General features: G+C 39.0%; 1 long non-coding RNA gene across 2 annotated transcripts in view; it reads left to right on the top strand.

Moving 5' to 3' along the window:
* The first annotated feature begins 345 nt into the window (after positions 1-345).
* The window catches only part of LOC129191272 (uncharacterized), a 46,437-nt gene continuing 20,183 nt past the window's right edge, over positions 346-26,599 (top strand). The window contains exons 1-4 of one of the 2 annotated variants that reach the window (XR_008573170.1): positions 346-474; positions 545-644; positions 14,044-14,255; positions 15,016-15,124. This is a non-coding gene — a long non-coding RNA (uncharacterized LOC129191272). The remainder of the gene's footprint in view (positions 475-544; positions 645-14,043; positions 14,256-15,015; positions 15,125-26,599) is intronic. The other variant, XR_008573169.1, reaches the window with a different exon arrangement.

Below are 26,599 nucleotides of genomic sequence, written 5' to 3'. Positions count from 1 at the left end.
ATTTTATTTCTACAATATGCCGCGGGCCAATAAAAAATAAACCACGGCTGCAAATGTTCCCAAGTCTACACTTTGGACACCCCTGAGTTAGACCTTAAAATAACAGTTTGGAAATAATTTAGATGGTAGTGCACAAATGTTTGTGTACACTAAAACGTCATTTAATTACAACACAACAGTTTACTTCCATCAGTGTTTAGCATATATAATAACATTATTTCATGAGTCAATTCCTTTTCTTTCTTCTTTCTTTCTTCTCTTGTCCATTTCTATTACCTGACATTTAAAGGGATAGTTCGGATTTTTTTTTTATGTGGATGTGACTTCCGCTTCCGCTGTGGAAAAAAACAAGATGGCCGCGGCACTCCGTCGCGGAAGTAGATGAGAGCGTCTTCGTCACATACGCAAGAAAGGACAGGCTACAGTGCGCAGGGATACGCCGGGAGACAAATATAACGCGGAGCGATTTGTCAGGTCTGTTTTTTTCGAGCAGACATTTTTGTGATGCAAATGTATTACTCTTTTGAACGCAAATTGTTTTCAGAAGCTAAAGTCTTTATTCGTGAAAGCCCAGCGACTACCTGGAACTACGTTCTTCGTCACCGAAATCCGGCCAGAACTGGATTTAGGAGACCAAGTGGGGGGTGAGTCTCTGTTAATGGACTATACTGCTGATAGGGATGTCATACAACTTGTGGTCGAAGACGGCCTATTATTAGTCCAAAATGTGCATACTGAAGCAAATGTTACGTGGTTTTTGCATCTATTAATAATTTTCGAGCATAAAAAAATAACTAAATTAATTCAAATACAGTACAGGGTAAACGTTTTGATGCACCTTCTCATTCAGTGTGTTTTTGTTATTTTCATGACTATTTACATTGTAGATTCTCAAAACTGGGTGAGCACGTGGAATTATGTACTTAGCAAAAAAAGTGTGAAAAAGCTAACTATATCATACATTTTAGATATATTTTATGTCTTTTGATATTTTTTTTATTTGATAGAGCTGCAAACCTTTGGTGTTCTCTAAGTCTGCTTCATGAGGTAGTCACCTGAAATGGTTTGCACTTCTCAGGTGTGCCTTGTCAGGGTTACTTAGTGGAATTTCTTGCCTTATTAATGGGCTTGAGACCATGGGGTTGTATTGTGTGTCTCCAAACTTTTGGCCTGTACTGTATGGCATTAAAGCATACTGTAAGGCATTCAGAAGATGCATTCAAAGACGCTGTGAATAATATGTAGTATTCTAAGAGCCTGTGAATGCTGCTTGTGATTGTGATTTTGTGTTGTATTGTATATTTTATGCTTCCTGTTGGACCCCCTTGAAAACAAGATGGTTCATCCCAAAGGGCTATCCATCAATAAATTTGTGTTCATGGGTATTCTACACTAGTCACTAGGTGTCAGTAATGTTACTATAATGTTCAGTGAGACACACACACACACACACACACACACACACACACACCAGACATGATCTCCGGAACAACAGGCTTTTATTGCAGGTTTGACTTATCTCATGACAGGCACAGTAATCCAGAATAAAAATAAAAATACTGGCTACTGTTGCAGCTGTACCCCATGGTAAAATGAAACTCAACTCTGAAACCCCTGGTGTCACTTCCTGTCCGCCATTCACTCCGCTCCCCTAGGAAACATATTCATAGTAACACATAGAAGCACAAGTCTTATTTATGTCCTAAATGGCTTTTTTTACTCTTATTATGTCTACTGTATTGGTTAATATGAGTGTAAAGATGACTGTAGGGATGTTAGTTTGGGTATAGAGGGCTCTAATAAAGTTAAAACCCCTTATTTACAGGGTCAGCAAATCCAGTTACACTCAGAGAGAGTTTTGATGGCAACATAAGAGTTGTTGATTGTCCTCCCTCCCAATGACCTGCCTCTGACTCGCCGTGTGACTCCTCACCAGAGGACTCCGTGTCTGTCAGAGAACACACAGCTGCAGACCCTCGTAGCTCACTGAAAATCTTGTGTGATCTTATTTTGCCAACGTCTTTTGGAGCTGACGCGTCCTCCACTCAGCCACCAGTTCACACTACACAACTTCGAAATATCACCGCAACATTTGCTATGGAGTGCAAGTAAGGCCAGAGGTCATGTCAGGTCAACCGTGGATCTGGCTATCAGCTGTGAAATGACATTAAACCGAAGTAGCATTTTTAGTGTGGAGCGTGACCTCTGCTGGGGCCCAACAATCTTGAACATGTCTGCTTACTTATGGTTGCACTCCAGTCCTGTAGTTGGCTACAGTGTGCTTTACAAAGCCGCTGCCAACCGCAATACACAGCAAGCTGTTTGCGCTGCAGTGCCATCTACTGGGTATAGTAGGGCACTGTTCCACTTGCCCCCAGGGGAGGCACACTTCCCACTGGTTTTGCAACAATTCCCTATCCAATTACTGATTAACCATTACATGTGCAGTGGTGCCTCAGTTTTCGTTATTAATTTACTCCAAAAGGTGCGCCGAAAACTGGAACGTACAAAAACCGAGGTCATTTTTTCCATGAGAAATCATGTAAATCCAATTAATTTGTTCCAGACATCCTAAAATATTTTAAAATATTTTATACAGAATATTCTGTTCAGAAAATACAAAGATGTGAGATGTAGTATTCTACGTTGGTCACTAGGGGTCAGTAATAAATAACACACATTGCCGCTGAAAATTGCCAGACAATGCGGAGGCAAAAAGCGTGCAAGTATAAACGCCGCTTAACTCACTAATTACATTTTGTTCAAAAGGTTACTCTTTAGTCTCATAGGTTTAAAAAAAAAACAGCCAACATTTTCTCACACTTTTAATGTAGGCTTCTTATAATCACCTTTAACCAAAACAGCCCCGTGGAAAAACTCCCAAAAATGAATCAAATTTCTGAGCACGCGGTGCAGGCGCACAGTGCTGCTTTCCTTGTTACCAGAGCGTAAGGTTAGCTTGGCAGGTTTAGAAAAAGAGCTCAAATCATTGTTTTTTTTCACGCTGCTGCGCTTCACACTTTGAACACCACTGAACTAACTAATAAAGAAGCAACAAGACCAAGACCGGGAGGTGGGACAGAACAGATTTCAATTAAGTTGGAATTTTCTTCAGCTGCACGTCAAAAGCCAAAGCCTCTTCTTTGTACACACAAACGTACACATGCAGAAAGGCACAGACATGACCAGAGGATTTGACAGATTCATCTCTCTGGTCTCCTCTGCAAGAAGACACTTGTAGTTCTGTCTTGCATGCAAGAAACGACATTACAAAAAAGGGAGAGTGAGGGACAAAGTACAGGAGCCAGAACACGGGATTTCAATCACAAGACCTCTCAGTGCTAAGCTGCATGTGATTTCATGATAACTTAAAGCCTTACACACACACACACACACACACACACACACGCATAGTCGTATACAGCTATGAAACCCACATCTACAGCACTTCACGCAAAGCACTGTTACGTGTGGCTGTCGTTTGTTTAGAAAAGAGGACTCGCTGAAGGCCACGGGTCTTTTATTATTGGTTTTCAAAACAAGACAAGGGAATGCATCGTCTTGGAAGTCCAAGCCTGCCAGACTGACGGTTAAAGCCACTCCAATGGAAAACAAGAGTTGAGCAATAAAGACTGTAGCGACACTGTAGCTGTTAGCTATAAAATGCGGTGAGGCATGCAGTACGTAAGAGGCAATGAGAAAATACAGACACTGAGCTTAGATGTAGTATGATATGGTCGATAAAGTCAGTGGGAAGTGGCGGCAGTGGCAGGCGTACTCTGGCTGGGAATTAAACACACACTAAAAGAGAATCAATAGCTGGAGTCCAGGGAGCGTCTGCATGAATGAAAATAGCTAAGGCCAGGAGTGTAGCACCAAATTCTGGGCCCCCAAGCCTCCTGAAGGGCAGCTCTGTTCCCCCATATGTCCACATCTTATACACATGACAGTGAGGCAGAACATTTTAGGCTGAATCCCAATTCTACCCCTTAGCCCTTCCCCTTCATCTTACCCCTTGTCTTTCCCCTTTCCCTACCCCTTAAAACCCACGGCCAAGGGCAAGAAGCCACTAAGAAATGGGACAACACTTCATTCTTATTATGTGGGCAGATGAGATAATCAAATGGTTTACAATAAATGTTTCCTTCCATAGGGTAAAGTGCATACATGTCTACATTATTTCAGTGTTTTATAGCCTAGCTTACAACCTGCACTGTAACAACAGTTATAAACATACAAAATGTAGCAAATATACATATGAAATAGAAATAACAATATAACAAACATCATCAACAAATGTATAAACCTCATCAAGCATCAGTTCAAGGTTTAAAAACCTCCCTGTTTTGGCCTTGCTCTCCTCGTGTCGTTGATGTTCTCTCTCAGATTGTTTCGTAAGAAAGTCCAGAATTTTGTGTTTTGCAAGTCCAGAAAAAAAGCATTTTGTTGTATTTGCCACCTCACGGTGGCCGAGTGGTTAGCATGTTGGCCACACAGTCAGGAGATCGGGAAGATCTGTGTTGGAATCTCCGCTTGGGCGTCTCTGTGTGGAGTTTGCATGTGTGGGTTTTCTCCGGGTACTCCGGTTTCGTCCCACATGTCCAAAAACATGCATGTTAGGTTAATTGGCACTCTAAATTGTCCATAGGTATGAATGTGAGTGTGAATGGTTGTTTGTTTATATGTGCCCTGCTTATTTTGCAAGTAGATCTCGCCATATTTTACAAAAACTTGGCAAAATTCTCTGAATCATAAGTTGGCACTCTAAACTGTGACACGGCTTGAATCTTTTGTGACATCTCCTTCCATTTGAACAGACGACGTGCGGCTCAATGATCAGCAACGTCAACACACACTAAGGAAGTTGAGAGATGTTGGTGCCTCTAGAGTACACGTAGAGGCATCTGTCTACTTCTTACACTGCTATCAAGAAAAGCGTGGTGATGAAAATAAAATGTTTTAGCACTGCAGGCTATTCCAATTTCATTATATTGTGTGTATAGTATAATCATGTCATGTGTCTGCGAGAGGACATTTATTACAGAATTGAAAACCCCTTCTGGCTTAAAGTAAATCAGAAAATGTACTGGAAGATACTTGTGAATCAAAATTGTCTTTCAGTGTTTTGCTGCAATACTTGCGGTGTGTTTGTGATGTGACTTTTGCACATGTGCTCCAGTCCCGTGCAGTCAGGGGAGGCAGATGAGGCTCTGCATCATGAAAAATGGAAAAAACGAATGATGATAACAGAAAATAAATAGTATTTTATTAAGGAAAAATCACTGAATTTGCACATTTCTTGATCAAATACAGGACAGAAACCTAAGATGAGGATGCGACAAGTCTCTCCTCTAGGCTTCGAGGGCGAGCTGAGCCTGTCATCTGAGTGCGGCGCTGAAGGCGATGTCTGTTTGTCAGTAATGTTTGCAGAAACATTTATTATACACCATGACTTTCTACAGCGTGTGTAATGTGTTTATTGTAATTGTGACATCATTATTTATTGCTAAGCGGACAATATAATACAAATATCATACGCTGAGGCGCACGGTACTCGTCCTCACCATAAAGGTGCTTGTCGCTGCCGTCCTTCTATAGAGAGGAAAACCCAGCAACATCTCAAGCTGAATAAATCTGACTGGCAAAATGGACGATTATATATCCAAGCTCAACAGAATGTAATCAGACTTGTACTTGTTCTGGAGAAGGATAGGGTGCATGTACTTCATATGTAAATAGAAGGTAAAACCACAAATGTTTTTCAGTTTCTAAAAAAATTAATGGAAACATGAAGTGTTTCCAAACCAAATTTTTTAACAAAACTGTGTTATTATCTTCTTTTTCTTGTTGTCCTCTTCATGAGCAACCTATATTAACATTTAAAAAACCTCCAAAGCAGTCAGTGAACCTCACCACACATCAGTGATTAGTTCCAACATTGCGCTTTTTAAGGACACCATGACACACCAATATTTATGCTGCTGCCACCTAATGCTGTTTTTCATTTTGTTTTTATGGCTCTGCGATGTCCTCTGTTGGCCATCTTGTGTCACATTGAAATGAAATTATCTCCCAAATTATGTTGGAAAGGAAAATATTCGCGTGATTTATACCTCTCAGTTTTATATTAGTTTGTCTTTTTCCTGATAAGACTATTTCTATTTGGACGCTGCTTGTATCGTCCCTGAGCTGTGGGTCCTGTGGGTCATGGCTGTGCGTGTCTGCATGTGTGTGTGCACACACAAAGTTTGCTGACTCTCTGGCTTGGCAGGCCAAAGGCGACATGGAATAATTCCCCTGTGTGAAAACTGTGAGTGTGTACACAACATTGTGTGAAGAGAATTTGCATATTCATGTGACCTTGTGCTGTTTGTTATAGTCCTTAAAGTCAATTAATTTCCAGTGTGCATCTGTGATTGCACAAGCAAACTGAAGCATGCAAGAATTTGTGATTATCATGGATTTGTGGTTCAGTCTTTCGCAGTGGGCCTTCTTCAGCAGACATCTGCCCAATTGTAGATGTCCAGAGACAAAACATAAACAGTCAAATTGTACACGTACAAACAATAAAACATTAGCAGAGTTGCATAAATGTACCATACATACATGCATGCATGCATGGGAAGATGTAGCGATAGAGGAGGGGAGTGGGTGGATGAGAGGTGAGTTGCCAGGCAGTGTGGGAGTTTGTGCACATGTCTCTCAATTCTGTGTGTGTTTGTCTGTGTGGGTGAGTAGTGAGCAAAGCATGGGACCCAGCGATTGCTTGCATGGAGGCAGTTGTCATGGCAACAGAGGATGTCGTCTGTTCTGTAAGATCTCGGCTGTCCCAGAATCCTATATCTCTTTCTCTCTCTCTCTGTGTTGTCTCTCTGCTTCCTTGCAAGTCTGTGTCTATTGTTCAAAAACAAAACAATCACCTCTAAATCAACCCATGCCCCCCTCAACTTATATTCATTTATAAGGTGTAAGCCATGTTCGTCAATTTAGGATTATAGTAAGTTGAAATGTACTCCACAGGCATCACTATTAAGCAGTACAATCATGGCATTCCTTCCAGCCAAACAGCAACGAATGAATGAATCAATGCTGTGTCAGCACTATTTTTCTGTGTCTTGTTAAAAAAAATCTAAAAATTCTAAATGCATTCATTGTATTTGTCAAATTTAAGAAACTGTTACATTGCTAAAATGTTTTTTTACTTGGTAAACACTAAACAGTGCTTGTGACTTGTCAGGACTCACAAATTTCAAGCCTATCTGGACTTGACTTGGACTTGCATGTTTTTACTTGAGATTTGACTCGAGACTCGGGATTAAAGACTTGAGGCTTACATGAGACCAGCAAAACACTGACTTTCTCCCACCTCTGTAACGTAGCATCCTGACAGACAGGACGCGCTTTTTAAACTTAATTGCCAACATTACGTACACGTTTCACCGGGGCGTTCCACAACAACACAAAACGTTGTCATTACCCACCAATCACGGTCACGTCGAGCAAGGTGCATTCACAAAAAGAGGAATTGTGAACATCAGCATTACAACACAGGCACGTCATTTTTTTTTTTTTTTTGCACATTGTGTTGTTCTGTACTGCTGGTTTTGCTGTGGTAATGATGACATTTTGTTGTGGATTTTATTTAATATTGCTGAATTTTTTAAAGAATTATTATGTATAATATTTATTACTGAAGTACAGCGGAACTGCGGTTTTCGTCATGAATGTGATCCAGAAGGTCAGATGAAAGCTGAAGCAATTCTTTTCCATAGGAAATAATGTAAATCCAAATAGTCTGTTCCATGCACCAAATAGTCCACCTTGCTCTCGCGGGGTTCACACATAAAGATAATCTGGATGATTTTAAACCCGAATCCCCCCTACGACCAAAGTCAGCAAAGCCTGATGGCTCCAAAAGATTACCTTGACAGATTATCCTCTGGTGCGAGGTGTGCTAAGAATGATTTTACCCTTCCCGATCTTCTCAGGATTGGAAATGTTCAGTACAGGTTCACTATTTCCTGAAGTAAGTAGAAATCTTGAAGATGTCCGAGCCACTCAGTGATTTTCAGTTAGAACGCCATAATAGCCAAATGATCTTACTGGAGAATATGGAAGCAGAAACAAAGGCAGGCAACGGCAGCAAGCTCCAACTGAAATGACTTCAGAAAAGGAGGAGAGTACCAACTTGTTAAGATGTTTATTTAATTGAATTTTGATTATAGAATAGAAATCACAAGGCTTCTTCTTCTTTTTGTTTTCTGGGAGTCCTACAGCTCATTGCTGCCTCTCACAGGTCAGTTTGAGTCTGACAAAAGTGTATAAATGACATTTTTTTTATTGTCACTTGTAGGTTCATGCACAGACAAACTATGTTAACGTTAAAAACAATCTGTGTACCCGCAGATTTAAGTCGTCTGCACACGCAGGACTCATCTCATCTTTACAGCAAGAATGAAAACCCTGAGAATGCTTAACTCAATTAGGCTTGGGCAAATATGTTTTTTTAAACTCAGATTCATACACAATAGAATAAGCAACACAATCACAGTGGCAGTACATTTCCCGTGGAACACCGGTTTAATTCCAAAGTCTGCGTCTAATGCTGTCGGCAGCCATCTTGTGCAAAAGGGCTGAGATTAATCACCAGAAGCATACAGAGCAGATTACGGCCATATGATCAATGCAACACGTCACATGCAAAGGTCAAAGAATGTGACCCGCAGGAGTCAAAACATCTAAATCTCGTTCCAAGGTCCGTTCTGTAATAACAGTCTGACGCCAGGTTTACATTTCTAACCAGTCATCTGACACACACTACAAAGAACAGGCTTGAGAGAAAAGGCAGCGCTTTCTAGAGTAAATACGTGCACTGCACTGCAAATATACTTAGCTTAGTGATCAGCTGATGTTGTGAAATTGACCAAATGAGCCCAATAATTCATGAAACCCATCTTGCACACAGCATGGCCTGCATTAGAAGTGCAGACAGCCTGAGGTGGAAATACGCTTGCATAAGTAGGGTAAAAATCCAAAAGAAATCCTCTTATTCACATGCCTAAATAAAGATTATTTCTTCAATTAAGATCATTCTTTGTTAATTGGAAGCTTTTCATTTGCTACTACAAAATTGCATCTATTGTGCAATGTAATGTGCCCATAGTCCTGAATAATAAGTATAAAAACGGGAATGTGTTAATATTCCAGTAACGAACACTTTAGAAACACAGAACGGAAGCTTTGCTTGTCTCACCTTTACCATCTCTGCTTCCACCTCTGCTTTGTTCTGCACCTTCATCTGATCTCACTCTCTCTCTAACACACACACACACACACACACACACACACATACACACATACAGCAGCAGCAGCATGATTTATAGCATTGGTAGCAATGATCTGTATCCCTAAGAGAGCGAACGCTGGAGGAGATTTCTAACATATATGTGCACCTGATATCTCACACTCTACTCATTTATCCACATTTACCACAAGAAAGTAGATAAAAACACACACACACGCACACACACGCTATACTATAATGAAAGGGCTGCGTCATTCCTTTGCCTGAACCCCGACTCAACTTTTAGGGGCAACTTGCTTGTTTTTAGAAGAAACATCATAAAAACATCATTGTTCATCTGTTCCAACTGTCTCCATCATAAAACCTTTATTAACAATACTGGCAATGTTTCAAGTAATGTTTTAACATTAGGTCCTACAAGTGTAAAAAGAAGTTATTCAATGCTAATGTTGAGATGTCACAACAATAAAAAATGTTGTCTTAAGTTAGTCATTCTGCACAATCATAGACGCGTACCGTCGTCCCTCGCTACTTCACGGTTTGAACTTTGCGGCTTCACTCTTTGATAGTTTTTCAAAAAATATATCGATCAATCTGTTTTGTGGTTGAATATGGCGTATTATAAGTAAAAAAAGGATGCATATCGAAAGGATGCATAACTTAAGCATTTTCAAGCATAAAAATGGCTAAATGAACTCAAATACATACATAAGGCATTCAGAAGACGCATTCAAAGACACCGTGAATGTATTATTGATATGTAGTACTGATATGTAGACTCGTCATAATGTTGTAATGTTACTGTAATGTTTAGTGATTTGATGGCTGGGACAACAAGCTTTTATTGCAGCTTTGAATTATCTCACAACAGGCACAATAATCCCCAATAAAAATCCCTGATAAAACGTCACTTCCTGTACGCCGACCAGTTAACCGCGATAAATGAAGGACTACTGTAAAAGAAATTGAAATCGGAATTGTATCTATTGTATTAGCTTTTTACTGATATACCATAAACCGATAATGTCCGGCACTTGCTGATATCAACCAGTACCGATATTAACAGAAGCTCTTCCCTCAAACAAATGTCAGGTCACATCTTGTGTAATGAACACATTGCGCTGCTTTTACTGTGATGCCACTGGATGCATTTCACAAATAAACACCATTTGTGCAAAATAAGACAAATACTGCAATATGCAACGCAAGTAAGTTGTAGGAAAAAGTACCGTATTTGTTTTCAACATTTTGTCTCAGCAAAATAATCATTAAAAAAATCATGACCAGTAGTCAACTAACATGTTCTCCTACTATCAACAACTCAGACAGGTTCATCTTAATACATTCACAAATGGCTGGCTTTGGAAAGCTAAAAGAACAAAGTAAAGTATAAAGTATGAAACTAATACAATTAGTGATTATTATAAACTGTGCTCATTTAATCACACACTATTTTACTGCAGGTATGCCAGCTGCGTGTGGCTCAGAGTGATTCTTCCTGAGGTGTGATATTCGACTAGAAGTAATAAAAGAAGATGCCTTACTCCCTCCTCGCGGCGCTTTACACTCATTGGAAATTATATATTTAGAATTCGGAGGCGAAATTTGAAAATAACTCATAACCGCGGACAAACTGAGCGAGCAAGCTTTTGCTGTGTGGAGCACGACATCATCACTCACAATCATTATCGGTAGGATATCTGATACCGGTATGAACAGATGTCTCACTTTTATGCCAATATCAGACATCCCTAGTTCCTTTTGGATGTCAGTATGGGCGTAATAGCTGTCCATGAATGAAGTTGCACAGTGTTCACACTGAATGGCTAAAATTTGAAAGTGTACAAATTTGCTAGACTTTCGGTTCTACTGTATTCATAGTAATTGCAGTGCATGAATGGAATTCTCTTACATTATCAAGAAAAAAGTTGTTTTGTGCAAAATTCACTAGGAAATGATGGCTCATTTCGATAAAAAGACACATTGGCGGTCAGAGGATAGAAATGTGTGGCCACAACACTCCAAAATGTCAAGAGTATAACCAGTTCCCTGTCAACTGAGGAGCTGGTGATTAGGGTGCATTAGTATGGAGAGTATCAAAGGAAAGGAATAGATGATGAGCCTTCAAATGCCCCATCATGCCTGTACACCCACATTACACATTTGTCTATTGGTTCCCTTGGGGGGTCTTGGCGGGTAATGCATAGCTGACGCAACAGGACGTGTGCACACTCACCTCTCCTCTCCACAGAGAACATCTGCCTGCTCACACTGGCCATATGCCTTGTAACATAACCCCCCTCCCCATCCCATCTCACTTTCATGTCTTTCTCTGTCTCTGTCCTCGTCTTGTTGCTTTTGATGGAGTGCCAGAGGCTGGCAGATGCTCTCGTTCTGCACAGCTTCATGTGTGCGCTGCCTCCTTCTGCAACTGTCCCTTGCAAACACCATACAGTCACACAACACATATTCATTGTCATGAAATATCAAAGCGAAATCTGCCCTTGAACAGCCAGAAATTGCTGAAGAGCTGTCACTATATGGCCCTTCATAAGATCATGGCCATGTTCATAAATTATATATGAGTGCACTAGACATTCACATTATGCTGATGCTCAGCGTAGGCCTCTGAAGAAGGGCAGCATCTCATTATGTATCCCAACAATGCCATTATTTGAAAGGGGAAGATGCACTATATTGTTGCCAAAACAAAATAAGGCATCATTTGTTTTCCTTTGCTAGATTGGTCCTTTTATTATCACCTGTCGCTGTCACACTGCTTTAAACGCTGAAACACTGTTTTTGTCAAAAAGGAGGATTTTTCCATCAAGGCCCTATGATTTGAATGGCATTTAATGTTGTTTTTTGTAGTTGTGCACACCAATGAGATTTACTGTACATGTACAGTATTGGACTCAGTGGTATTTACTGTAACTGCCTGCACTGATGTGGAACCCGTGAAATTGACATTATTAGAACCACGCTTTGACCAACTGAGCCACATTGATTAGAGTTCTTAGACAATTCATCACTCATTTAGCTTTGAACAGATGCAGTGAGAGTGGCGACCATATTAAACATTTTCTATCATTGAAGTTGAGATCCAAACTGGGTTGGGCGTTGTTTCCAGTTTTTCCCGCGTATCAATCCTATGAACGCAGATGCAATTGACTCTCATTTCTTGCAGTTTCTTGTCTTGTCTGTATGGTTGACATAGTAGCAGTTGGCACCTAAGTAATAGACATGTACAAAATACGATGAGGCGTCTTCAGCACATACACTTTATGCATGGCTTGCTTCCACATACATAACACAAGCAAGAACTATGGTGTCCTGAAGGGACAAAACAGTTTGACACTGGACTGGTGGACCCAGGAGGAGAGGGTGCAAATACTTGACTTTTCCTGGGCCCTGGCAACCCACGCTACAGCACTGCCGACATGGAATGTCGCATGGGGTGTCCATACCGCGTAGACCGCATAGAGGAAAAAAATGATGGATATTTTTCCTTTAGGTTTATTATACATGCTAACACCATTCCGCTGTAGGTCAAGATATGCTAAGTTGTTTAGTATGTCCAAAGAAGGTACAGCGTACATCTTAGCTTTGGGTTATAGTTGGCAAATGAAACACAGTATTTACCAGTACAGTAATCCCTCCTTTATCGCCATTAGTAGGTTTCAGACCCAATCGTGATAAGTGAATTTCTACAAAGTAAGATTCCTGATTTATAAAAGCTTAAGAAAGGATACTCAAAATGCTTGACCCAAGTCATACAGTCTAAAGGCAACGCTACCAAATACTAACGAAATGAATGCAAACCTTTGACCTTAAAGAAAGTAATTTAAAAAAAAACAATCTAAAATAGTGTGTCTCATAATTGCAGTATTTAGCAAATAGAAATAATTTTGGTAATCCTAACTGACCTAAAACAGGAAAAGTTTAGTCAGATTTAATTTCAGAATAAAATGTTTTAAGTGTCCGTCTACATTGTGTATATAAACTTCTGGTTTATACTGTATATGAAATGTTTCCAGCTGCAAAATCAATGTGTGACGCTAGTGCAGTCGTCCCTCACCACACTGCAGTTTGAATTTCGTGGCTTCCCTCTTCACTCTTTAAAAATATATTAGTTCATAAATCAGGCTGTTTCGTGGTTGAATATGGCCTATGAATTAAAAAAAAGTATGTCGGTTTATACAAATTTTATGTATTTTTGCCTCAATTAAACATTATCAAGCACAAAAATGGCAAAATGACCTTAAATACAAATATAAGGCATTCAAGAAGATGCATTCAAATTGTTGTGCAGTGTTATATATTATATATGCAGTATTCTACACTGGTCACTAGGTGTCAGTAGGTGAAACATACAAGCACAAGACTTGATCAGGATTTTATTGCAGGTTTGAATTATCTCACAACAGGCACAACAATAACGTAATAAACACAATAATAATAATAATAATAATAATAATAATAATAATAACAACAAAGGCTACTATTGCGGCTGCAATCCAGCTAAAACTCTGAACCCCCGATGGCACTTCCTGTCCACACGTCTGGAACATATTTATTGCAACACTCATGAGAACGAGTTTTATTTATGTGTTAAATGGCTTATTTTTTCTGATTATGTCTACTGTATTGAGTAATACGAGTGTAAAGGTGACTGTGGGGGTGTTAGTTCATGTAAAGAGGGCTTTAATGATGTTAACAGCTGTATTCCATATACGTAGGTCTGAGTACTGGAAGACGGATTTTGTCCTTAAGCGCTGCACAACAAAAAGGCAAGGCTGGACAAGGATGAAGAAGAGGTGGCTCGAGAGGACATGAGTTACATGTGTGGGTTGCAAATGCGGAAGAAGTGGATGTGGGGGTGTTGCTGCAGGTGCGGAGAGAAGGAATGGAAGTAAGACAGGAGAATAATGAGAAAGGAGAAGACCCTCAGGTGATCATGAGTGTCTTCTCAATGTGTGTTATGGAGCTTTTGTCAGCCACAGGAAATCATTACGTCTGTCTCTCCCCTACAAACGTCACTTTGTTCTTCATTACGAGTAAACTTGCAGTAAATGAGCAAATTATTGAGACTTAAGCAATAAATCACTCAGACTCCTTAGCGCCCTCGGAATCATATATTCCTCTTGCCAAGATTTTTTTTTTGGACAATTCTATGTTTAAAACGCAACAAAAAAAATTGGAGCAACTTCTAAAGCAGAGGTTTTCTACTGAGGGCCACATACTGGACAATAAAAGGATGCAAGGGCCACTTTGACATTTAAAAAAAAAATTTCTGCTCTTTTGTTTTTTAAAATGTTCCAACTATTTCTTCTTTTAAATTTTCTTCTCGTATATAATATTAAGATTTATGAACCTTAATTTATGCTACCAAAATTACGTTATTTTTTTATTCTTGTAAAATTAAACATTTTTCTCGTTAGATTACAAATTGTTTTTTCTCAATATTTTGACTTTACTCTTGTAAATTACTGCTGACTTTTCCATTTTTCCTTGTTTAAACTATATTTTTAGAATGTGCTGTGGGACACTGCATTCTAAAGCATGCAGCATATTTGTTTTTATTATATGAATTCTTCTATTTTATTAATAATTCAATTCACTTGCGTAGATCAAAATAGCACAGTGAAAGATTTTTGCCAAATAATTTTGTAGCTTTATATAAATACTGTGTCCCCTTGTTTACATTGCAGTTCACCTTTCGCAGACTTGCTGTTTCGTGGATTTTTGGAGGACGACGACACGAACAACAAGGATACAAAAACGCTACAGCCAAACGACGCCAGGACGAAGTGAATACGAGTGAGTCACTAATTTATTGTCTCCAACCTAGTACACTGATCATTAAAATTCTGACGAAATTTGAAACTTGAGTGTTTAAATGTGAGAAAATGTTAATGCCTGTCTGAGAAAAGTGTATCGTGAGGGGTTTTACATCCTTAAAACATAGATATAATAACTGTAAACAAATAAAGTTGGCTACTTTGCGGTTTTCACTTATTTGGGGGCTATTTTGGGAACCTATGCCCTGCGATAAACGAGAATAAACACTGTAGTCCACTGAATGTGACATCTGCTGTAAAAAAAGACAACCCACCTACAGTAAGTGAATGAGGGTGCTATTACCACGGTAAAACTTTGTCGTCTTCAAGAGTACCCCATCCTCCGTGCACAGCTTCAGATGGTTGTATGATTTCTGACCGAGCATACGCATTAATACTACTGTGTGTTGGGGAAATATGTTTGTGTTATAAGCAGCACCATGGCTTAGTAGATTGAGTCTCATGTGTGTCTCGTTTATGACATGTGTGACGTTTTATCATCCTAAACATTTATTGGGTTGTGAAATATCAGATTTTTTCCTCCAAGAACATCAAAGGCGATGTAATGCACAGAAAATAAATGAGACAGCAAACCACCAGAAACTTACAAAGCACCCAATCAGATTGCTCTTAAGCCTGTCGGAGGCATATTTGCATGGTATCCGGGGATTGCTGTAATATATTCTGATATACAGTACTTACCTGTGTGATAGTCTTCGGAGACGTCTGTCAGCGATCACATGTCATTTCTAGTTGAATAGGAATATGCACACAGCTCCACATTTTGTTACAAACTGCTTTTCTCAGCATCGACAGCATGATGGTTGGTAACACTTTACAACAAGGTACACAAAATTACAGTAGTTAATGAGGAATGAACCTACGTAACCCTCAACCTAACCGCTACTCATTAGTTCATCATTAGTTCTTCAGTAACTAGTCTCAATTCATGTGCCTTAGTCATTAGTTCCTCATTAGTTCCTCATTAGTTCTTCATTAGTTCTTCATTAGTCCCTCAGTAACTACTGTATTTTTGTGTACCTCATTGTAAAGCGTGACCTCCATCCATCCATCCATCCATCCATCTTCTATGCCGCTTGTCCTCACTAGTAAAGTGTGACCTGATTATCATTATTTCAAATCCCCCCCCAACAAAAAGTGGGATGCTAAATGGTGCTTGAGTGACCACAATGGACAATAATTGAAATGCTTAAGGTAGAATTGTATGCAACACCAGTGAGTAATAAATGCTTGCTTTATGGGTGTGTGATGACAGACTGACATCTGGACAATGGTCTGCGGACCCCATCAGAGCCAACAGAACAAACCAGTAAGTGGCCCACAGTGAGTCATCATACCAGGACTTTTTCATAATGTGTTATTGCCTTGGAGCTCAATGCCATCTCCCCTCTGACAGCTACATCACTGAAATGTGACAGCACCTTTATTCTCATTCTCCCCTAGAGTCACTGCACCACACTGTGGTGATGCTCGGCCTCTGTTTCACACACTGCGAGAATGTGTCGGAAAGTAATAATATTAAGTTAGCGTATAGAGCATTACAATCACAGGACACGACTTTATGGAGAGGCAAAAACATCTAGCTGTAAGTGTTTTAACTTACCTTCTTCAAGACACTCATCAATGAGTTGCTTTCTTGCCGTTACATTAAATCACAGGTTTTCAAAGCATGGCAGAACATAATAAATGCCCAAAAAACAGATTTTCTGGCGTGTATTTTCAGGCGTTTTCTGTGAAATCCAGACTCTGTTTACTCACTCAATTTGGAAACTAAAAATCTAATAATTTTTCTCTGAAACACATCTTGCAAGTTTGAAATGTATGTTGCTCTTTATTTTTCTCAAGCTGTCTCACACTTTGAAAACTGCTGCATTGAATACATTTTTTATTAACTGAAAAACATTTGTGTTCTAACCTTTTTATTTGTATATGAAGTACATGCACCCTATCCTTCTCCAGGAAATGTTCAGATACTTTGTTGTAAAAGTCTGATCACCCTCCGGTGAGCTTGGATATGCAAGTCTTGGCAGTCAAATTCATTCATTTATTCAGCAGAGCATAAAAATATCTTGCATTTGACTTGCTGCTCTTCTGTTAGTGCAACTGCTGTCAAAAAGCACTGTTTTTTCCTCTCTATGGAAAAACGGCAGTGACAAGCACCGTCCAGCTCACGTACGCCCCCATCCCTTTAGGATTAAGCGAGTACTTCAGCTGACTTCAGCAGCCTCATCTTAGGTTTCTTTCCTGTATTTGATCAGGAAATAAATTTGGCGGTTTTTACTTAACAGTATTTTTTTAAATGATTGGAATCATACAGAAAATACATTTATAATACAGTTCAATGGAATACAACTATTCATGTTAATTTTATCTTATCAGAATTTGGCGTTTTTTGTAGGCTCTGCCTCAGCTACCTCCTGTGACTACACATCTGTGTCACCCAAATAATGTAAACCATTCTGCTGTGATGCATCTTATTTTTGTTTGCACTTTTAATTTACTTGAAATGCTGCTGTGATGCACCCTATTTATGTTAAATGCCATTTTGCTGCTATACTAAAACAGCGTGGTTTAAAACACTGCATTCTATGTTTGTGGAATGCTATGATTGAAAGTCATACCAAATAGAAGTCCAGTATTCAAAACGTGGTAACTAATGTCAAGTGAGCATAATGGGCCAGAACATTTTTTTAAATATGGCCCTCTTCTGGTCGAAATAAATAATGCACTCAATGATGGCGCTCATGACAGTCAATACAAAATAACACATTGTGTGCTACACTATTGCAAAGTGCAATCACAATAATAAACATATATTATTATATCACAACAACACCCCATTTGAAACTAGACATTACATTTAAACGGCGTACAGATGAAAACAAAAATAGGATGGGTGACTCATAAAAGCCAATTAAGAGCTTGCATTGTCATTACTATGGCTTTATAGGTGATTATTTTGAACTGTTACGCCAGCACAGGGCAAACCTGAAAAGGTTTGTATTGGACACACACAAACACCCATACACACACCTCTGTCACAGCCACTCAATCACAACCACCCATCTATGCTGATGATGCTGTGCAAGGTCACTTGGATCCCCGTATTGGGGTGAAGGCAAGCCATCGTGTGCCGCTCACCAACACACACAAGCTAGTGTACCATCGTGGGGTTTTGTGTGTGCCAATATTTGTGTCATTAGAGATAATAGATGTGATCATGACCTCACAAATGAAAAATGAGCTGCCTCATCAATCACCTGCTTTACAACGTTCGGCCCCCACCACTCTCATCCCCAGTCTGTCATCTTGCCTTGCATGCATGAGTTTGTGTCTGTGTTCTCACATGAGGCTGGAAATGATTACTTCAAATGACATACAATCTTTCTGTAATTATCACAGTTTTAAAATGTCAAAATGATGATCAATAAATGACAAGCGGCATAGAAGATGGGTGATAAATACATTTGATGGCATTTCTTCTATTCATATTTGATAACTGGAAATGTGTATTTAAACAGATGTCAGTGAATAAGCTTTACCTTTCATCGTCAGACATGACACCGTGTTAATATTTGCTCCATCATATGTGTTTTGCTCATTGAGTTGAAAGGGGCTTTTCTTTATGGTTTCTTCAGGTGATTTGTCACCAAAATATCCTTTCCCCTGCAGCATCGTTTGCATATTAATAAGCATTCATGCCACCAGTATCTGCAAGTGTAACAGTAAGATACATTTCTTTCAATGTAAGCTTTATTTTAAGCAAATTTAAAAGTAGAATAATTATTAATTGGTGCATGTATAATGCATTTTTTGTATTATTTAATTTTTAATTAATTCAACTATTTACAAGGGCTTTAAATGTTTTTATACTGCGTTTAATTCCCTCTTACTATTACTGTACTATACTATGACTTAGCATTTCTTTTATTCATATGTCCGAACATAAAAATATACATACTGGCATGCTTCATTATTGAAAGACTTACGTGAAGCAAAACCTGTTCATTGCTTCCGCTTCCGTGCGAAACCTGCTCAAGTCTACTTGTTCATAAAAATGAACAGTCTTTAAAGCTGTCGAGGAGAGCTTAAGGTTGCCATTAATTCTTCTGTTTGTCCTCAGGCAGTTTTTGTGACATACTTTCTAAAAATGACCTGTTGGATGTGTGTCATAGGTTAAAAATAGGTCTAACCAGTGTCCCCAGTCCAAAACCTATATTTCACTTGCCACTTGTGTGTTGCCTTTGACAATGTCAATTTGTACATGCAGTAGTTCGATTCACAATTACTGTCACAGGATTTTTTGCGTACTGTAGACAAGCTCATATTTAGGTTCTTCAAGTTTCCTCAGACTTTCGAGGGCCTTAGAACTCACCAGATTTTGCGAGTGCACCAGGCCCAGTGAGAAATGAGAGATTTAAGCAACCCGAAAAGCGACTCCCGATGAATTTAGAAAAAATAAGTCCCTTCCACCAGTTTCACGGCCCATGACTAAATTTGGTGGCGACATCTACTATGACAGGATGCCCAAAACTAAGTCTGACTAAGCCATGTGTAAAAACAAACAGGAAGTTTGCTGTTTTAATTTGGACCATATTAGGTGAAAACCAGGGGTTGTACTTTGAACTCCTCTTAGGAAGCCCAAATCAAAATCACAGATTCTAGACAGATGGGCGATGATAAATTATGAAAGATTGTAGGTTGTTCCTTATAATGTAGGTGGAGCCTTTGATGAGTTAGCGCCACAAAACCGAATAACTCAATCAAGAAGGTCAGACTTCTGTAAAAACAGAAATCTGGTGTGTGTGATAAAGATGACACCCTGAAGAGATCCATATTGCCCTTTTTTAATTACTTATAGTGAGTCCTGCAGCCCATATGGGGATCGACTTGCATAAACCTTGATTCACGTGGAGACGCGAGTGCCCGTTCAACACTGCTTGCTACTGTTGTTGTTTACTGACAGCTAGTTGTATTTGTCTTTATGGAGTTGAGGTCAGTATTCTGTATAAGTTACTCCCCACCAAACTCCTCTAAACATGCTTGAATGAACCTTCCCTCAACTCTTGTTTTTTTTTTATGGTTTAATATTTGAATGCATAGTGTGTGCATGACACATGCCTTTGGGGTGACAGTGCTAACAAGCAACCTGCAGACTGTCCTGGATTATAGGCTTAGATAAGGTTCTCATTTGTATTCTAGTGTCCAATAAAACTTCAAACTGGATGAAGTCGCTGAAGCATAAGTAAACTAAAACATGCACCTCACTTTCATAGATACAGGTGAAAATAAGGTGGCAATTCGGATGCAAACACAGACAGATAGACGGAGACTGCTTATACTTTTGTGCAATATACAGCACACATCAACTGCCTTCATAAGGGCATGCTTGGCGTGTAGACATTTTACAAGGAGTAGTTTGACATTTACAGAGAGTGAGATGAGAAAATTGGGATTTGCTTGTGGGATTATTTTATTGTACATCTGTCGTCTGTGCTCCAAGAAGATACATCATTTATCGAATAAGAATGAAATTTAACGCGTGAATAGTGAAGGGCTGCATGACCTCCCGCTTGCTCATTTCTTCTGCAACAGAGCGGGCATTTCAATTTCATTGCATTCCCGTGGACTCAAGGATAAACATATTTTGTGCTCAAATGTCAAGGTCACTCTAACTTTACTAGGTCACAGGCTAAGATTTAATTTGCTGGTGGTCATCGTTCCAAACATAAACAATCACCCAAAGGACATGCTTGTTAATGACTAAATGGTCAGGGTGACGTCACAGTGTGTAGCAAAAACCCGTCATTGTTATTTTATTGTTGCCGGGTGGCTGGTTTGTTGTTGTACCACCTGTGACAAAGGCAGGAGTACTTTCAAATTCTCATTTAGTGACACCAACTGTGACATCTGTCATCCAAAACACCGCAGCAGAATTCAACATACTCAAACTATGAGTTGGAATGATCACAAAGAGGTTATGACTTTTTTAGAAGAATGACTGGTCTGTTGAATAAATGAATATGAATAAATTTAATCAATATCAATTGTTTATCAGTATATTATATAATGTATGTATGGACAACAATAGAAAGCAATGGACAGCACGGTGGAGAAGCGGTTTGCATGTTTGTCTCATAGAAAAATGTCATAATGTTATGAAAAACAAACAAAACAACAAAGTTGTAAGTTTTGGAAAACTGGGTTGCGAAAATAATGTTACAAGAATGAAGTCAGAATATTATGGGAATATTCATAATTATGACAAGACAATTTAAAAGGAGAAAGTTAAAATAATAAAAAAAAACAACAGAAGAAATGGAATAAACAGCTGTAATTTTACCAGAATAAAGTCAAAATATTAAGATAAAAAAAGTCCCAATTTTAGGAGATTCAACTCGTAATATTACAAGGAAAAATATTATTTTAGTAGCATAGAGTTGAAATATTAAAGTAAAAATAAGAACAAAGAGCAATGAGAACAGTTCATACTAATATGCTTTTTCACCAATATGACAAAGCAGAGATGCAGTTTTTTCTTATAATATATATATAACTTCTTAGCATACTTTATCTACATGTGTTGGTTTACAAAACGTCTAAGTGGCCATTGCATCCTTTCATTTTTCAGTATGTGGCCCTCGGAGAAAAAAGTTTTGATACCCCTGGTGTACAGTGTGCATGTTCCCACTGTGCTTGTGGGGGTTTTCTCTGGGTACTCTGGTTTCCTCCACATCCCTAACACATGCATTTTAGGTTAATTGGAAACTAGAATAGGTAAGAATGGGAGTGTGAATGGTTCTTTGTATGTGTACTGATTGGCTGGCGACCTGTCCAGTGTGTATCCCACCGCTCGCCTGAAGTCAGCTGTGATAGGCTCCCGCTCACTTGTGACTCTAATGAAGACAAGCAGTGCAGAAAATGGAGGGATGGTTAAAAAGCCATGGTACAATAATGTGGTTTGTTTGTTTGTGGTTAGTTTTTTTTTATTACATTAACATAATATAATAATACAACATAATATAACATTGTTAATCAATTCGGGGAGATCAGAATTGGTGGTAATTTTATTTAACACCATGTGACTCTGATATAACTGTGAATTGCGAGAAGACACATTGTCCTGGGTAAAGGGTGACATCTCGTGGTGTGTCTGGGGACTTGCACGGTGACGTCTCCACCTTCACGGTGATTCGATTGCACAACGCTATTATTGTGAGCGCGCGTGCGTATTTTGAGTTTGAGCCTCCTTTATTTCTTTACTTTCTTGTTTCACAGCAAATTTTTGTTGTAGCTGTATTGATTTTACTTTGAAATGCTTGCCCCAACGTCTCTTGTGTTCTACTTCCGGTCAAAGCACCTGCGCCTCAGCTAATTTGTGTGTTTACACTTTTTAAGCTATTCGTTTTTTTTTTCTTTTGATACACTGGCACTGTTTCCTTATTTTTTAAGTCATCATTTTTGATAAACTGTTTCCTTTTTTTTTACGTCATTAGTTCACTATTATTTATGTGATCGACCTCCATTAGCGGGCTCTACATCTTGTTTTCAATTTCCCTGTTGCCTATTTGGGGCTTCTCTGTGGAACTTATTATCATTAAGGGTAAGTCTTCCTTAATTTATATGTACAGAAAATCTTTATATCGAAATGTAATGTGATCATTCTGTGCTTGGTTGTACTTGTGTTGTGTTTTGCCTTGTCCAAATGTCACCTAATTGTGTTGTTGTTGTAGCTAGCTGTTGGTTGAGAGAAAGAATTTAGTATTAATATTAATAGCAGTAACTCATGTTAAGATAGTGTATGGTTGTGTGAACATGCTTGCTTGAAACATTTGCTTGCAAGGGTACTTTAAAGCCAAGAAAACTTAGGATAATTCCAAGGTCCCATGACTGATAGGGGTCCATTAAATTGGTAATTTTGCTATCTGGTTGTGATTTTTTGAAATATAGTCACAGCACAAAACAATCTCGTGTATTTGGTAGTAACAGTTAAACATCCACATTGATCAAAAGCAAACGTCCATAGTGACTGAGCACCCCCACATTAAATGGTTTGGTCCGCTACTGCCTTGTTGCTTAGTAGCTACAGCGTGTTGCCTGTCAGTAGGCAGGTGCGGCAGAGCAGAGTGAAACAATGCTACCAGTGCCTGCTAAAATAATGTCTGGGAGTGAAAAAAGTAAAGAGAAAAATGTGAGAGAAGAAAGGCAAACGAAAAGGGTGTCAATATGTGACCTGTTTTATTTTGTAGCCTAGCCAGTCTGTGTGTTGTGGAGATTATCCTGTTAGAAATAAGCTAGTAGAGTGTTAGCATATTGTGTTCGCTTACATCTCATTCCTTTTAACCAACATTTAATCAGCGCAGGTAACTGTTTAGCATGTATTATTGAATCAGTTGTCCCTCCCCCATTTTCTAGATTTAACAACAAATGAGTCAGCAGTCTCCCCATAACTGTCCTGTCCGAGTGAAGAAGGTGAGCAACACTGTGTTCGATGACATGTCACTTATTATTATCACTGCAGGGAGTCTGTGGGAATTACAAAAAAAGAAAAAAAATATCTTTGTGATAACAGAACTTTTGAACGCAAAATTATTTTCCCACATAATTATTCCACTTTATTTTCTTGTTGGCAGATTTAAAAGTTAATGTACTGTATATTATTTCGTTAAGTCTTTCATAGTTGTTAAAAACATTTAGGAATTTTACCATTTAAATTACAGTGACATTGTAAGAGATGGTCTTTAGCACATTCGTTATGTTCTCTTGCATCAAATAGTGAATTGCATACTATATGCATGGACAACTCACTAGCATTAAATATTATACTGGTAGTATTGAACAATAAAAGGCAGGACATTTGCACACCTTCAGAGTTGGAGGGGGGGGTTAAGGTGTTTTTTTTTTGTTGTTGTTTTCATGGGGCCCAGAATTCCTGGCGGCGCCCCTGGGTTGGTGGAGTGTAAGAGTGGAACCACATCTGGAAACAATAGAGCAGTAGATGCTGTCACTTTCCTCTTACCTCAGGCATTTGAGGGAGTTCTTAAACAAACACTCATTCACTCACAGTAAATTACAGGAAGGCAATTCGAGCTGCAGACCCAGATAGTTGAAATCCCTTGCCAACACACACGCACACACGCACACACACTCGGAGCTAGTAAGGTAGCTAGGTGACTATAGCTGGTCATTGCCTACAGTGCCATCATGTCAGTATCAGTTGATTATTGATACTGCTAAACTAAACTGCGCTAAATTAAAGTGGCAAAAAATGACTTTTGCATCGATGCATGGAGAAAGTAGGGTTTGAATCTGTTATCTCCTCATCAGTCAAAAGGTGGCAGCATTGTTTAAAATGTAGCATGAATAGGAGCGCTTCATCCAAGCCGGTGCTCCTTTTTTCATGCCCATTCAGTCTAATGACTCTCGTGGCTAAAACATGACATAATCAAACAAGATTATTAAGTCATGATTATTAACTGCATGCCAGTTTGCAAACACACACACACATTTCAATGACCAATTGGTAACCAAAGCTTTTTTTTTAATTTGTCTTCTGATACAAAAGTGTATTTTAAATAACACGTTTTAAAAAATCTGTCACTTTTTACAAGGATAAATTAGCATTTTTCCTATAGTACACGCAAGACATTTTAATATTCGAGGCAAATTTCAGCACTGGTGAACTAATCCCAACATTGATTCATATCTGGGCATCTCAACATTTACATATCTTATTACCAGCCCATTTCGGTGGCCCGTGTCTAAGTAACTCTGATATTGTTTAAAATGTCATGGGGGGCAAAGTGCGGTCATACAGGAGGTGGGCGCCAAACGTTATGAGAAAAGGGAAACTGCATTAGCTCAGACAGATGGTGGTCAAAGCTTAACTTAATTCACTTTAGCTCAGTGTAATGTTTGTTTGACTTTGGAAATGTAATCAGGGTGCCAAGGTATGCTTCTTTGAGAACCACTGGCTGCTCCAGGCCTCTCAAGTTCACCAGAATATTTAGAAATATCTACAACAAGGTCTCATTTCCCATGTTAGGCGGAGACGCAACCCGAGCATGTAAAATTACACTTCTACACATTTACCTAAAAATACATTTGACAGACATGGGAGGCACTATCTGGTTTCACATGACACATCGAGGGGCCAAATGCTTGTGCAGTGGAAGACCCCACAGGTTTCACTCTCGCGTGTACAAGGTCTTACAGTTATTATACATTCAAAGACTCACTGAAACGCAAGCACTTTGCTAGATTGTCAGGCAAACACACTAAGCATGTACACATTTGTTAAATAGAGCAATAAGACATGGTGAGTGAGATAATTGTGAACTGTTTGATGTGTAAATCAAAGTGTTTCCTTCAGGGAATGGCTTAATCTGTCGATGATGGCCATGATGCCGTACTGACACACAGCTAAACACACTGTGTTCATGTGCTACCTTTATGAAACTTTGATTTTTGGCATGGCACTGAACAGTCGAACTGGATTTGATTCCCCCATACAGAGATCACTGATGATCTGTGGGAAGTTTATCTCATTCCTCTTCTTTATGTTGAAATGGATAGTTGCATGAAGGCATGTGTGTGCATCTGTTACGTCGTGTCGCCAGTTGTGTCTCTTGGCAAGTGATTGTCTAATAACATTGGATTCTATCTAACGTTTAGAAAAGCCAGCTTTAATTTCCTGGACTGCATAGTAACTCATGACCATATACTGTCCATGGTTTCCAAGGAGGCAGCACACATCACTGACAATAAGCTTGGCTTCAAAAAGATAAATGACCATCATCACCCAGAGTCCTACCTGCTTCCAAATAATCAATAAGGTACAGATATACTCTCAGCTACTTTCCTTCTGTTTTGTTTTAGCAAACAATTATTTGTATTCTATTAAAACACCAAAATATGGTTGTTTTCCTTTTTGGCAGCTACTGTTGTTGTATCTGCTGGGTAGATCTACCTAATGACTAACGAATGATTGCTCTTCATAATGACATTGCTACATAAAGAACAGTCCAGTGCAGATTCCATGACTAATATCCACCGCACAGGCACATTTTTCTTTTGATTGGGAAAAAAAGGTTAAGCCCGCTTTTACAAATGACATCTAAGCCTCTAAATCCATGCACAACTCAACTCATCGCTTATCAACTTATACTGCCTTCACACATAGTCTCTGATAGACTCATTACTACCAGATATTATTGCAGCATCTTATTGGAAAGTGAATTTCTGTGCTGTTCAGTCGTTTCATGAATCTGTCTGCTGTTTTAAGTGATGTGGCAAGCCTACCACTTCACACGTTGTCTAATTATAGTGCTTTATTACAACCGGAAGCTGATTTCCCCTCAAATTTGAGAGCATTAAAATCTGCTCTTAATATTCAACAAAAGGTGGGTGTATTTTTTTTTTAACTGCATAAAAA

The sequence above is a fragment of the Dunckerocampus dactyliophorus genome, chromosome 12, assembly GCF_027744805.1.
Source record: "Dunckerocampus dactyliophorus isolate RoL2022-P2 chromosome 12, RoL_Ddac_1.1, whole genome shotgun sequence".
NCBI classification, from domain to species: Eukaryota; Metazoa; Chordata; class Actinopteri; order Syngnathiformes; family Syngnathidae; genus Dunckerocampus; species Dunckerocampus dactyliophorus.
Note: the sequence above shows the minus strand (reverse complement) of the source record. Positions and strands in the feature narration are given on the sequence as shown.